This window comes from Protopterus annectens, chromosome 8.part0 (assembly GCF_019279795.1).
Source record: "Protopterus annectens isolate FY-2018-M chromosome 8.part0, PAN1.0, whole genome shotgun sequence".
NCBI classification, from domain to species: domain Eukaryota; kingdom Metazoa; phylum Chordata; order Ceratodontiformes; family Protopteridae; genus Protopterus; species Protopterus annectens.
In genome coordinates, this window is record NC_056741.1 from 1,311,354,088 (window position 1) to 1,311,370,569 (window position 16,482).

Sequence of the window (16,482 nt, forward strand, 5' to 3'; positions counted from 1 at the left end):
AAGAGGATAGGATTTGGTTCCTCCTGTTTGTTAATGTAGCAAACCACGGACATATTGTCCTTTTGAATCACAATTGTTGCTGAAGGAAGAGAAGTCTGCAACAAGCACTGCCCTTAGCTCCAGTACATTGATATGTAAGTTGACTTTTGTGGGGGACCAAGTGCCTTGGACAGTCCTGCCCATTTAATGCCCACCCACCCCACCTGGGAGGCATCCGTGGTCACTATGGCTTCAGATTATGATGGGACAAAGGGACGGCCTAGAAGAATGTCCTTGGAATGCATACACAAAGCTAAATCTTTTTTGCAAAGATTGGTGATCAAAATCAGGTTTGACATGGGTTGGTGTAACATTGACCATTGAGACGCTAGCAACCACTGCAGTATCCTCATATGATATCTTGCTAAGTGAACTAGATATAGCTGCTGCCATGGAGCCCAGTCCTTGAAGGATTGGAAGAGCGGCTACTTTCTTGTTGCTGATTAGTTTCTGTACCTGAGCTCTGATTTTCTGTAATCTCACAGGAGGAAGAAAAGCTATGAAAGTTCGAGTATTTAGAAGGCTCCTATGAACTCTAAATTCTGAGTAATGGTCAATTTCGATTTTTTGAAATTTACAGTTATTCCCAGATAAGAGCAAATGTGAAGTATATGGTCTCTTGCTTCTAGCAACTGATGCCTGGTTGGAGTGGTAATGAGCCAATCATCTAGATAAAGAAACAGTCATAATCCCTGCAGTCTCAAGTGAGCTGCTACTACTGTCATACACTTGGTGAATACCCTGGGGAGCTGTGGTGAGACCAAAGGGCAGAACTATGACTTGAAAGCGATTGGTTATGCTCAATAGATCTTCAGAATGCATATTACCATTTAAAAATGGACAAACAATCTAGAAGATTCATCCGCTTCTGGCTGGGAGCCAATCGTCTTTTTCCAAAAATGGAAGAAAGGACTGTACTGTGACCATCCGGAATTTGGTTTGACAAACTGATTTGTTCAGTACACTTAGATCCAGAATTGGTCTCCAGTCCCCTGTCTTTTTTGGCACTAAAAAGAATCTTGAGTAAATTCCGGACTCTATCTGGTCTGGTGGGACTCCTTGGATGGCTCCTTTTTCTAGCAGATTTTGGATTTCTAGAACTGCTTGTTCCCTCTTACTGGGTGGAACATCAAGGATTTTGTTGCATACAGGAAAAGGAAGGGGAAATGGGAATTGTATAGTCTCTGGATATACTCCTCTGCAGCCAATGTTATTTGTAGCCAGGCATTTTGGTGCAGGGATAAGTGTCCCCCGACTGCCTCCAGAGGAAGACAATTGGACCTCCTTTCAGGAGCGCTGGTAGGATTTATCAGAGAAAGAATCCCTGAAATCCTGGTTTTGTGGGCAACCTCTGTCACACAAGTAGCGTATTCCATTAAAGTCCCCCCTCTGCCCCTGGGGGAACCACCTCCATGTGTTTCTTGAAAAGGCCCATGGGACCTTTTGAACCACATTTTGCCACTTCTTCTCTGATTTCTAGAGAATGGTCATCGAGGAGTGGAAAAACATACACCCACAGCAGAAAGGATCTTTCCATCTTTCTCAAACCTTGATAAAGTTTCTCTAACTTTTGGGCCAAATAGGGATGATCCATCAAAGGGTGCACTGACAAATGAATGCCTAAATGGCTTCAAAAGTCACATGGGCACATTCAGGCATGTCTCCTAATGGCAACGCCTGGACCCACTGCTCTGGTGGTCCCTTCAGCTGCATAAGCAATGAGCCTCATGGACATGTTTGACACAGACTCCAGGGTAGCCAACTGGGAAGTCACCTTTTCTTGGACGTACTCAACTGTTCTTGCAAGGGTATCCAATAACTCCTTGATTAGATTCCTGCTGAAGTCTGGTAAAGTGTGCCAATTCAAGGACCTTAAGACAAAGGCCGATGATGCATAAACCCACTTCCCGAACCGATCCATCACCAGAGACTCTCTGTTGGGTGGATGGATAGAGGAACTCTCTTCGACCAGTTCCTTCTTTGTGATGGTCACCACAACCATGACATCAACAGCTAACCCTCTGGCCCAGAACTGTTTGTCTTCAGGGGTGCACAGAATTTTGTCAGGTCTCCTGGGAATAGGTTTGATGGTGTCAGGGGCTTCCACACCTGCTGACAGATCAATTGAATGAGCTCGTTAGCAGGTGGAGTCACCCAAGATGTATTGAGTGCCGAAAGCCTGCAGGTACACTTACTCCTCAGAAGAGGGATTTTGGGACTTCCAGTCACCCCTCTGTTTCAATAATTCTAGGATGTCTCCAAAGGAGACATCATCAGGGAGTGACCTTTGGGATCCCTCCCCTTGATTAAAGTCTGTGCATTTGGTGATATATTCTTCTGGGGAGTCCAAGTGCTTCCTCTTGCACCTTCTCTTCATAGGGACCTCCTCAGTGGGGTGATCTGAGGAGGTATCACATGAGGAGAGAACTGTTATCTGGGACTCCTGTGGTCTCAGCACTCGCTGACTCAGTGGGAGTGCAGGTTGAATATCTGGGCATGAAGAGGAAAGACACTTGCTCTAAAGTGGAAGGGACCAAATGTTTGACTGCAGCAGTCAAGGGTCTCTTCATCACATCAAAGCTGCCGCTCCCCTGAAGAGGAAAGGGAGACCGGAACTGAAAAAGGCTGTCTCAGAACCGTGGCCACTCCTCGCTCCAAAGAGACAGCATCCAAGACAAAAGCTGGAGCCAAACTGATCCATGCAGATGCTCCAAGAAGCAGAGAAGGCTCTGTAAAATAGGAGTTGACTCTCATCCCCAGAGCTGCCAGGACAGACTCAGCCCTGAGAGGTCTCCGAGTCTTACTGGACCGAAGACTTCCAAGCAAGAACCGGTTCTGGAGGTAGGGATATCTCAGGAAATGGTGCAGTCAGCGCATGGTGACTCAGAGCCAAGAACTCTAATATTTCGGATAAGTCACAGGAGGAAAAAACAGAACGGTAATGGAAGGTTCAGCTTCCATACCAGAGGGGGCTAGAGCCGAAGAGTTATCTGACAATCCTCCCATCCAGAGAATCATTCACCACCCTGTCCACATCATCCTCAGTTAAGCTCTTGGTGGAATGGACAGAAAGGGTGGAGGGTGAATTTGGCCTTTCCAGAAAGGAGGAAAGCAGTCTTCCTGCAAAGGGGTCACTAGAGGGTGAATATGAGGTTCTCACAAGACCCATAATGGATGGCTCCTCAAATTGCTTACTTGGTGCCAAAGTAGTCAGCAATGAAGGCGATGTCTGTGGCAATAATTTTGGTGCCGAATATTCAGAATAAGAAGTTATGTCTTACCATAACGTTCCACGTTAGTTGTCTTCTTCTCACCTTCTTTCTTGCTGGATGGGTTCGGAGCCGATCCTCGGCTCCGACTCGGCCTATACTATAGCTCGAGAGCTATTTTTACTGGCTCGAGGCAGCCCTATATCCCACAATACCATGCGCTAACTCCCCAGATCTTGTTTGGAAGCTAAGACATAGTATAAATAATAATAATATTATAATATTAATATTATAATCCTCTTTTACGAGAATAGATTACCTGCTAGTAACACTAAGGATACAAGGAACAAAACGCAACATATTGTATCTCCAGAAATGGAAGGACTCAGAACCTCGAGTCTATCCAGGCTAGGGGGCAGGAGGGAGGGATGCAAGAAAGAAGGCGAGAAGAAGACAACATGGAACATTATGGTAAAACATAACTTCTTAATGTTAAGTTGTCATTCTCGCCTTCATTCTTGCTGGATGGGACAGCGTCCCTAGCATCTTAGTCCTGGGTGGCTCAATGAAACAGACTCCTGAGTACAGTGGAACCAAAATCAGCTCTATTTCTGGAGGCTAAATCAAGCTTGTAATGGGCAATAAAGGTATGTTTGGACGCCCATGTAGCTGCTGCACAAATGGCATCTAGTGGTAACCTTGCTTGAAACGCCGTTGAAGTTGATAGTGCCCTGGTTGAATGAGCCTTAGGCCTAGAGGGAAGTTGCCTGTGTCTCAACTCATAGACCAAGGTAATAATAGATGTCAGCCATCTGGAAAGAGTAACCTTCGATACCGGAAGCCCTTTCTTTCCTGCAGCATAAGAAAGAAAGAGCTGGTCTGACTTTCTGAATTGTTTTGTTCTGTCTAGATAATACCGTAATTGGCAATGAACATCTAATGAATGTAATTTTTGTTCAGCCCTGTTGGTATAGTCTGGGAAAAAGACAGGTAAATCAATGGAGTGGTTTAGATTTGCTTCCGATAACACTTTTGGTAGGAAGGAAGGGTTTGTTCTGAGAGTTACCCTGTCTTTATGAAAAACCAAATAAGGAGGACGGACAGACAAGGCTTGAAGTTCCGATACCCTTCTGGCAGATGTTATAGCTACTAAAAACAGTTTTCCAAGAAGAAGCTTGAGGGAGCAAGAAGCTGCAGGTTCAAAAGGGGGCAGAATCAATGAGGTTAGAACTAAATTCAAATCCCATTGTGGGGGTGGATCTTTGACTGGAGGTCTGAGCAAAAAGATGCCCTTGAGAAAGGCTTTACAGAGTTTGTGGGACATAATATTTGCTTCTGAGAGTCCAACATGAAAATTAGCAATGGCCGCCAATTGTACCCTGATAGTGGCCGACGATGACCCTGAATGAAAAAGCTCTGCCAGAAAATCTAGAACCTTATGAATGGGTGCATGAAAAGGATCTAGGGACTTAGTTAGTGCCCAATGCGAAAAACGCTTCCATTTACTCGCATACGTCTTCCTAGTATTGGACTTATGGGAAGCTAGAATGATATCACGAACAGGAGGAGAAATAAGGGGAAGCCTGGCTAAGGCTGGAAGTGGAGCAACCAAGCTGTGAGGTTGAGGGAATGAAGAGACTGATGTAGCTTGTCCGTGAGATGGGTCAACAGATGCGGAAGGGGTTCCAGATGCCAAGTCTGTTCCAGTAGGTAACTGTGCAGAAACGGAAACCATACTTGTCAAGGCCAAAACGGGGCAATGAGGATCATTTTGGATGTCAATGCGGTTGCTTTCTGAATTAATTGTGGGATCAATGACAAGGGAGGAAAGGCATATAGAAGACCCCGGGGCCAAACGTGAACAAGAACCTCTCTGGGGGGATGGCCTGGTAGAGGAAAGAGTGTGAAGAAGTCGAGACACTTGCTGTTTTGAGTAGTTGTGAAAAGATCGCAGCAAGGCTGGCCCCACTTCTGAAATATTCTGTCTGCTACCGCTTGTTTTAGAGACCACTCATGAGGCATGATGATAGTTCTGCTCAATCTGTCCGCTATGACGTTGGACTTCCCGGGGATGTGCGTTGCTATCAGAAATCGTTGAGAGGAAATCGCCCATTGCCAAAGTCCGAGTGCTTCTCGACATAGGGGGTAGGACTTTGTTCCGCCCTGCTTGTTTATGTACCACACTACAGACATATTGTCCATTTGAATTGCTATAGTCCCTGTGGGAAGAGAGCTCTGAAGGGCTTGCAACGTCAAAAGCACCACCTTCATCTCCAGGACATTTATGTGCAGGTGGCGTTCTGATTGTTGCCATGTGCCCTGGACCGTCCTGCCCTGATAATGCCCCCTCCACCTGATCAGAGAGGCATCCATTGTCACCGTGGCAACTGGGGAGGGGGACGACGACAAAGGGTCTGCCCTGAAAAAGCTGAGGGGAAACCATCCACCAGGAGAGGATTCTTGCAAGAAGGGGTTATCAAAATATTGTGAGTCATTGGTAGCTGTTGAAAGGACCACTGAGAAAACAGCATCCATTGAAGGAGCCTCATATGGAAGCGGGCTAATGGGAGTAGAAGAATCGCCGCTGCCATGAGGCCTAATGCTTTCAATACTAGCTTGACTTGAACTCTGTTGGGCTGAAACAGGGACTGAACATTCCGCCTTATGTCTGACACTCTCTGAGGTGGTAATGTTGCAGATATTTCTGTGGTGTTTAATACGGCACCTATAAAGTTTATACATTGACAAGGCGACAAGGAGGACTTTGCAAAATTTATAGAAATACCTAGACTGTTGCAAAGTTGAATAGTGAAATCCCTGGCCATTATAAGATGCTGCTTGGTGGTAGCGGAAATGAGCTAGTCGTCTAGATATGGAAACACCTGGAATCCTTTTTGTCTCAGGTGAGCCATGACCACTGCCAAGCATTTGGTGAACACCCGGGGGGCTGTGGTGAGACCAAAGGGCAGGGTTCTGAATTGATAATGACTGGCTCCCAGCCGGAAGTGGAGAAACCTCCTGGAGCGTCTGTGTATCTTTATATGATAGTACGCTTCCTGGAGGTCTAAAGAGCACATCCAGTTGTCTCTGCCCAAAAAGGGTAGAATGGACTGCAGTGTTACCATCCGAAATTTTGTCTTTTGTACAGAGTTGTTCAATCTGCTGAGGTCCAAAATGTGTCTCCAGTCTTTTTTGGTACCAAAAAGAATCTGGAGTAGATTCCGGATCCTAGCTGATCTGCTGGGACTGCCTGGATGACTCTTTTTGTTAACAGCTTTTTTATTTCTAGCTGAGCCTGACCCCTTTGTGCAGGTGGTACGTCTGGTAGGGGTCTTGGCGGTTGTACCGGAGGGGAAGTGAAGGGAATTTTGTAACCCCCAAATATGATCTTCTGTACCCATGTGTCTTGGGAGAGGGATTGCCAGGCTTCCGGGTTCAGAGATAATCTTCCCCTGACTGCCTCTGAAGGCGGACAGTCGGGCAGCTTCTCAGGGATGCTGAAAGGGCTGGTCAGGGAAAGATTCCCTGGAGCCCTGGTTCTGTGGACCCCCTCTGCCCCTAGGGTGGCATCTGTTGTTATTCCCCCCTCTGCCTGTAGGGGGAAATTCACCACGTGCGGTAGGCGCAACTCCCTGTGGTTTGCGGAACCACATCTTTCCACCGCTCTGTCCCTTAGGATAAGGTCTAGAAGGTGTGGAAAAATGGACTCCCATGGCAGAGAGAGTCTTACCATCTTGCTCGCATCTGGTGAGGGTATTCTTCACCTGAGGTCCAAACAATTCTGAACCATCAAAGGGGGTGTTGGTGAAGGACGCCTTGAAGGGATCGGCAAAGTTACAGAGTCGCATCCAAGCGTGACGTCTCAACGCAACACCTGTGCCAGTGGCCCTACTCGCTCCATCGGCTGCATAAGAGATAAGCCGCATGGAGGAGTTAACAATGGAGTTCAGGGTGGCCAGCTGGGAGTTTATCTTGTCCTGATACCCCACAGCAGAAGGATCCTGTACAGTTTCACCCAGCTCTTTGAGCAGGTCTCTCTGAAGGTGGGTGAAATGACATAAATAGTTCAGAGATCGCATAGTAAAGGTCGCTGAAGCAAATGTCTGCTTGCCATACCTGTCCATGGTCCTGGACTCTTTGTTAGGAGGATGAACAGGTACAGAAGTATCAGCCAATTCCTTCTTTGTGGCTGCTGCTACCACCATAGCATCAACTGAAACGCCTTTGGTGAGAAAGGACTTGTCCTCTGGTGCAGAAATAAATTTAGAAGGCCTCCTAGGGGTAGGTTCCATTGATTCAGGAGCTGCCCATGCCTTTCTAGCCACTACCTCCATTAGTGGGTCGAAAGGGAGAGACACTCAGGAGGTGGAAGGGCGAGATCCAAAAGCGTCAAGGTAAACAGACTCGTCCTCGGAAGGTTTGAGAGTGGACCAATTTCCCCTCTGTTTTAGGATCTCTAGGATGTCTGAGAAAGAGACATCCTCCGAGGGGGATCTGGGGGAACCCTCCGACTCATCCAAGTTGGTGTCTGACGTGACAGACTCGGGGGAGTCTGTGCTACCTCTTGCACTTTCTTTTCCTAGGGGGTTCCCCTGAAACTTCAGGGGAGCCCTCGGAAGAGGAGGAGACACCCAAGGTAGGTACCCTACGCTTCGGATCTCTGCTGTCAGATATAGGTGGGTGGCCAGAGACCGTAACGGGCACTGTACAGTGAGGAGCTGCAGAACATAACCTTGGCGTGAACACTGGGTCCAGCACGCTCCTCATCACCTCGAAGGCTCCCCTATCAGATACCAAAGTTAGTCCCGGCTCCGAAGAGACTGGAACCGCCCCCGGCACTGACAGAGAAGGCTCCGGGAATGATGTCGGGGCCAAACTAAGCAGAGCCGAAGCTCCGAGAGGGAGAGCGGGGTTGGACAAGGGTCCGATGCCAGTCGCCGCCTCGGAGCCGACAATGGAGTCCTGGCACCCGGACCTCTCCACGGACGGAACCAATGAAGAGGTCGGAGCCAACGACACCGGAGCCAAAGGTCCGAGTATCGGCTCCGACGTGGGTAAGGTTAAGGTTCCGACAAACTCCGGCTCCAAACTCGAGAGGTGAGTCGGAGGAGGAGGAATGGATGGCGATACCGAAGGAGCCACAGTCTGGTGAGATGGGCTCTGGAGCATTTGGGCTAGTGCCTGAGATTTTATGAGCCTACTGACCACCCTCTCGATGTCGTGATCGGAGAGCCTGGATGACCTAGATGAGTGAGTCCTATGACTCTGCTCCGATAGGAGAGGGGATCTCAGAGCTGATCGGACAGAGTCTATCGAGGGGGATCTAGAGCGCTTGCACGCTGGGGTCGGCTCCGATGCTGGTTTCAGAGCGGATACCAGTTTACCCACCTCGGATCCGGATGGAACCAATGTTGGAGCCATCTCGATAACGCCAGCCCTCGACTCAGAAGCTGGAGCCGAAGGTTTGGCGTTTTTTGAAGACTTCCCCGAGCCAGACTTGGACAGGGAGTCATCAGGCTTTAACAAGCCCATTAGGACAAGCTTATTACACTTCTCCTGCAGGACTCGAACTAAACCCGTGACAGATGGAACAAGAGTCCTGCAGGTGTAAAGGCCCCAAGCAATACACACAAGAAGTGTGACAGTCTGTCAGAGACATTTTTGACAGCACGAGTCACACTTCTTGAATCCCGAGACCTTAGTGTCTTTGGACATAGTCCTACCACAGTAAACACAGTCAGTCCACACACACACTCAACTTAAAATTAGGAAAGTTAAGGGAACTGACTAAAACCCACACACACAGACACTATAAGGGGTGGGGAAAACTAAGGTAAAGCCTGTAGGCCCAAACATAAAAATTAACTAGAGAAGGAAAAAGGGCTACAAAAAGGGTTGTACAATTAGTAGTGACCTAAACAAGGGTAACTAACTGGAGAAACTACCTGAAATTTTAGTTAAATAGAATAAATCTCTTACTGACATGAGCCGGTAAAAAAAAAAGACAGCCTCGCAGCGAAGCGGCAAACGAGATCTGGGGAGTTAGCGCATGGTATTGTGGGTTATAGGGCTGCCTCGAGCCAGTAAAAATAGCTCTCAAGCTATAGTATAGGCAGAGTCGGAGCCGAGGATCGGCTCCGAACCCATCCAGCAAGAATGAAGGCGAGAATGACAACTTAACATTGTGTTTTATTTATTTATAATTTATTGTCTTTTGTTTATCGGAAAAGTCCGACTGGGCACAAGTCCCATTTTCAGTAGAGGCCCGGGTAGAAAAGATATGCATAAAATACATATTTAAAATAAGTTAACAAAAACACAGTGAAACCTCGGGCAATAATGCACTAGAAACAAAAAAAAGCCTCTGGGTGATCGTTTTGCAAAAATTAAGCCCACTCAGTGAATAACGAAACAATTTATTTAGTTTATTGAGTGCTTTCATCCTCCTCACATAAGGACTTCTTCAGAATAAAATAACACACAATTCAATTGCTTAAATAGCCTGTGAAATCACATGACCCCCTTAATTAATGAAATGCCATACAATATTACAATCACCAGAAACCAAAATAAATAAAAAATGTAAAACCCTAAAAATAGAACCTAAAAAAACAATAAGGCAAAAAAATCCCACTATTCCTAAAAATTAATACACAAGAAAAACATTTCTTAGACTGAATGCTACTCTCCCCCAGGGGTCTTCAAGAAAGTACTAACCTGATACCCCTCCTGAAATAATCGGGCCCTTAATATATATTAGGTTAGAAATACTGAGCCACTTAGTTCCCCCTTTTTGGGATACATAGGGTTAAGGGGATTGGTCCTTCTGGCCTTTTGATTCATGTTCCCTTTTAATTGTTTAATTTCAATTAATATTTAATATTTATTTATAGAAATGTTTTTCTTATGTATTCATTTTTAGGAATAGTGGGATTTTTTGGCTTATTGGTTTTTACGTTCTATTTTTAGGGTTTTACATTTATTTATTTTGGTTTCTGGTGATTGTAATATTGTATGGTATTTTATTAAGTAAGGGGTCATGTGATTTCACAGACTATTTAAGCAATTGAATTGTGTGTTATTTTATTCTGAAGACGTCCTTATGTGAGAAGGATGAAAGCGCTCAATAAACTAAATAAATTGTTTTGTTATTCACTGAGTGGGATTAATTTTGGCAGTACATCCACCGAGAGGCTTTCTTTTGTTTCTAGTACATATTTAAAATAAACAATAAAAATTAAACATTTTAAGCATTACTTTGCAGACAGTACTGAGAATGATAGCAAAGACATTTATCATATACTTTAGACGTTATATTATTTTACAGAAGTCAACAACATATTAACATATAATAGCTGGAGATACAAGAGCAATGATAATTCAGATAGATTCAGTATATGTATATTGACATTAATGAGGTAGAATGTCACTAGATCATAAGAAAATAGAGGAGGAAGGGTATTAGCAAAAATAATCAAGAAAAACATGAAGAGAAAAGGTTCTGATAGTGGACAGGTTGAAATAAAAGTAGATAGGTAAGATGATGAGGTGGTAAGGAGAGGGTATTAGAAGAGGATTAGGGATATATATTAGTAGAAGGCACAGTAGTGAGGATGAAAGCGAAAGAGGCAGGGTGAGAAAGGTGAAACTGTCAGAATGAATGACAGAAGAGACCCACAATGGAGTGAAACAGAAAAAAAGAAGTTATTTACTTACTATAACATTCCAGCTGTGTTGTTCATTTTCATTCTTCCTCAACTGATGGGTTTGGATCTGATCCTTCGGATCCAACTTGGCCATTACTAAAGCCAAGAACTCTTGAGCTTGTCCCTTACCCACAATGCTTTCAAGAAAAAGGAGAAGGCTATATCTAGAACTTAATATAAAGGACAGAAATGTCCTGTAACCACTCATTCTTCCAAAAGTTTTAAAGGACACAGGTTGGTGGGAGGGGAGTTGAGGAAAAATTAAAATGGACAACACAGAGGGAACATTATAGTGAGTACATAACTTCTTTATCTATGTTATCAATTTTCATTCTATCCCCAGCTGATAGGACAGAGTCTCTAGCTACCTAAAATCCAGGGTGGACTCAAGGAAGGATATTCCTGAACACCACTGAGACAAAATGATGCTCTACCTCTGGAGACCAGATCCAATTTGTATGAATAATAAAGGTATGGGGAGTAGCACAAGTTGCTGCTGCACATATATCATCCATGGACATCCTGGATTAAAACACTGAGGATGTAGCCACAGATCTAGTGGAATGGGCTTGTAACTGTTTTGGTAGAGTAATGCCCAATTTGTTATAAACAAATGAAACACAACTGGTTAGCCACCTAGGCAAAGTAACTTTGGCAACTGGCTTTCCCAATTTTACTTCTGCAAGAGAAACAAATTGGTCAGATTTTCTGATGTCTTTTGTTTTATGTAGAAACACAATTGTCTGTAGACATCCAATAAATGTAATATGTATTCACCATTGTTAGCAAATTTAGGAAAGAATATCAGCAAAATTGATATTAGCTTCTGATACCACCTTAGGAAGAAAGGAAGCATAAGTCCATAGTGTAACTATCTTTGTGAAAAATCAAGTATGGTGGTTTAGAGTACAAGGTTTGAATATCAGAAATTTGTCTGGCAGAGGTAACAGCTACCAGAAAGATTGTCTTCCAAGAAAGGTATTTAGGTTACATGTAGCTGTTGGTTTGAAGGGGGATTTAGTAAGAACCTGCAGTACCAGATTCAGGTCTCATGGAGGAGTAGAATCTCTAAAGGAAAGTCTTAGAAGAAGAGTGCCTTTCAAGAAGACTTTGCTTAATTTATAAGAGGCATCAGAGGAACCATCAAAACCAATGTGAAAATTTTGATATGGCTGCTAACTGAACTTTAATGGTTGATGAACTAGCTCCTTCTTTAAAAAGATGGGACAAAAATTCAAGAATGGTATGTATGGGGGGATGAAAACAGTTCACTATTTAGATGAGCTGAGTGAATAAACCTCTTACATTTGCTGGAATACAGCTTTCTGGTAGACGGCATATGGGAAGATAAAAAAAACTGGCAAACAGGTAAAGAGAGCATAAGTTGTCTGGCTATTAATGGAAATGGAGAAGTCAACCAGTAGCTGGTTATGTTTGGATGAATTATGCCTGTCGGGTGAGACAGGAGGTCTGGAATCGAATGCAGAATCCAAGGTTGGAGAAGCAAGTGAGGCCAAAGGAAGGGGAAACAAATTTGTCGAGGCCAGTAAGGTGCAATGAATATGAATTTGCTTTTCAACACAGCAGCTTTTTGAAGGAATTTTGGAATTACGATATGGGTGGAAAGGTGTAGAGTAGACAGCGGGCCAATTGTGAAACAGAGCATCCCTCTGATTCTCTCTGTAGGCGGATTAGGGCAAAGTAGCTGCTGCATTTGTTGTTTAGGGGGCAAGCAAAAAGATAGCAGCACAGCTGGCCCCGCTGATGGAAAATCAGTTCTGTGATGCTGTTGTTGAGGGACCATTTGTGAGGTAGAAGAATGCACCTGCTCAGTTTGTCTGCTATCACACTGGACTTCCCTGGAATATGCATTGCTATGAGAAAGTGGTTGGATGAGATAGCTCACTGTCACACTGAGAGCTTCTCGACACAAGGGGTAAGATCTGGTCCCTCCTTGTTTGTTGAATGACATGTTGTCCATTTGAACTGCAATCACCAAAGGGAGAGTATCCTGGAAGCCTTGCAAAGCTGAAAGCACTGCTCTCATTTCTAGGATACTGATATGCAAGTTGGTCTCTATTTGAGGAACCAAGTGCCTTGGACTATTCTCCACAGAAAATGCCCCCCCCCCCTCCAGCTGGGAAGTGTCCGTGGTAACTATGGCCTTGGGGTCATAGAAAATGAATGAAGGATAGCCTTGTAGCATGTGATCTGACTAAATCCACCACCTGATATCTTTCTTGCATGTCTGCGTGATTTGTACCCGAGTTGACATGGGTTGGGAAAGAATCGACCACCATGTTGCTAGCATCCACCAGACAATCCTTATATAAAATCTGGCTAAAGGTACTAGGGTTATCAGTGCTGCTATTGACCCTAGAGCTTGAAGGATCAGGCGGACTGAAATCTTGGTCCTGCGGACTATCATTGTGACCTGTGATCTTATGGTCTGAACACTTGAAGGCAGTAGTGAGGCTATAGTTGAGTTTGTGTTGAGAACTGCTCCTATGAATTCTAGAGTATGAGTTTGTTCCAGTAGAGACCTTTTGTAGTTTATGATTATTCCCAGAAGACAGCAAATCGGGAGGACCTGGTCTTTTGCCCTTAACAACTGATGCCAGGTCGGAGCGGAAATGAGCCAGTCATTCTGGAGATATGGAAACACCCAGAATCCTTGCAGTCTCAAGTGAGCTGCTACAACTGCCATGCACTTGGTAAACACCCTGGGGGGCTGCGCTGAGTCCAAAGGGCAGAACTCTGAACTGGTAATGACTGGTTCTATATGACAGCATGCATGCTGAAGGTCTATTGAGCACATCCAGTCATCCTTGTCCAGAAATGAATGGACTGAACCATGACCATCTGAAACTTGGTTCGTTGAACCAGCTTATTTAAGTAGCTGAGATCCAAAATTGCCCTCCAGTCTCCTATTTTCTCTGGCACTGAAAAGAATCTTGAGTAAGTTCCGGATTCTATCTGATCTGGTGAGACCTCTTGGATGACTCTTTCTAGCAGCTTTTGAATTTGGACTGCTGCTTGTTCCCTCTGACTGGGTGGAATTTCTGAGATTTTTCTCGAGTTTGGAGGAGGAAGGGAAAAGGGAATTATATAACCCCTGGAAATAATCCTCTGCACCCAAGTATCTTTTGTTATATCTAGCCAGGCTCTCTGGTGCAGGGATACTTGACCCTGATTGCATCCAGAGGTGGACAATCAGGCCTCCTTTTAGAAGCACTGGCAGGATCTGTCAGAGAAAGACTCTCTGGACCCCTGGTTTTGTGGGTCACCTCTGCCTCAGGAGCGTCATCGTCCATTAGAGTTCCCCCCTCTGCCACTGGAGGAACTTCCTCCACCTGTGTCCTGGGGTGGACTCTGAAACTTCTTGAACCACATCTTCTGACCACCTTGTTGATTCCTAGAAAAAGGATCTTTGAGGGGTCGAAAAATGTATGCTCACGGCAGACAGGGTCTTTCCATCCTTTTCACACCTGGATAGTGTGGCCTTCACCTTGGGACCAAACAAAGACATGCCGTCAAAGGGAGCACTGATGAACGAGGACTTGAAGGGCTCTGCAAAAATCATATCAGCGCATCCAGGCATGCCTCCTGATGGAAATACCTGAATCTGCTGCTTTGAAGTTCCTCCAGCTATGTGAAAAATCAGCCTCATGGACAAATTATAAATAGATTGCAGGGTAGGAAACTGAGAAGTCACAAATGACTGAATGTCTTCAGAAACAGATCCTGTGTGGATATTTGACAGCTCCTTAATCAAATTCCTCTGTAGTCTTGTGAAATGTGCCAAATAATTCAGTGACCTTAGATGCAGGAAGTGTGTCTATGCTTCAATGACCTTTGCTTTGTCAATTGCCCGAGACTTCTTGTTTGGGGAATGGACAGTGGAGCTCTCCTCAGCAAGTACCTTTTTGTTGGCCACTGCTATGACCATGGAATCAATGGGCACACCTTTTCCCCAAAAAAAGAAGTTATGCACTCAACATAACATTCCATCTGTGTCCATTTTTCATTCTTCCTCACCTATCTTCCAGACTTTGGATCCTAATCTCAAGCTCCTCCCTCTTCCTATAATGGACTACACTAACCCTAACCCCTCAGATCGAGTTTGCTGCCTACTGCCTATGATTTTAAAGAACTGAACAGATAAAAGGTTAACAGTCAAATGAGGAACAGTAACGTTCCTTTATCATTCAATAACCTACTAGGAATGGCAAGGCAGGAGGATGGTTGGGAGGAGTGGTGAGGAAAAATTAAAAATGGACAACACAGATGGAACCTTATGGTGAGTACAAAACTTCTTTATCTGATCTTGTCCTTTTCATTCTTCCTCACCTATGGGTCAGAATCCCCAGCAACATAAATCTTGGAAGGTCATGAATATGCCAGAGCACTGATGAACTGAAGGAAGCACTGTTTCTTGGAACAATGCTTCACTCTAAATTATCACAAGGGTACGAATCTAACCAAGTGACCCTAACTCCGATAGCATTGACAGAAAACTCTGGGATAAGGTACATATAATAGTGACAAATGTGGAAGATGGCTCTAGGATGGTGAGGCATCTAAACCATTTTAGGAATAAATTAGCAAGATTTGATCAGTAATTTATTTGTCCAGGATAATATGGGAGAGTGCTAAACCCAAGAAGTTAGAAGGGAAAGGATACAGAGAGCTGGTCAGACTTTGAATGCTGTTTACTCCCATGAGTTATAAACATAATTGCAAATAGACAATCAGGTAAGTGATGTGTTAGCTGTAATTACAGCAATTGAAAATGGTAATTGGCAACTGTAATTATTATTGCAATGGTGAGTAATACTGGACTTTGTTGTTAGGTTGTAAAGGGAGAATTGGTCCTTAAGGACACCCTATCCTATGAAAAGAATGTAAAGGGGCTTTGTAAATCTTATCAGTGTAATAGCTACCGAGGTGAATGTTTTCCATGAAAGAAAAGTTACATGCCATAATGTTTAGCCAGTTCATATAGTTTCTGTGTCAGTCTCTAAAGAATGATCAAGATATCTGTTGGAGAAAAAAGGGTCTTCTGTGGGTTGTCTACACTGCAATGCTCCTTTCAGGAAAAAGAAAAATAGCTTGTTTATTCCTCAAAATGAACTGGCAACAACAGTAGCTCAGATAGGCCAATGTACTGACTGGAAGCCTTCATGGATAATGTTTTACATTTGCTTCTACAGGTTTCTTAATGGAGTGCTTATGGAAGGCTAAATAATGTCATGGACAAGGGAAGCCATACCTAATGATGTTAGAAGGGGCAGTAAGAGATAAAGGTACTCAACCTGCTGACTTGTGGGTAGACAGGGTCAATGACAGATGGGGAGCAGATATACCAGGTGCCAACCTGGGAGCCTAGGAACGTTAGAAACTATCTCTCACCTGAAATGCACTCCCACCACAGCTGGACAGCCGCCTTGAATTCTGTAGCAAATACAGGAGGGAGAGAACCATTTGCTCATGAAGATCCACTGAGTGGTTCTAGCAACGAAATCAAA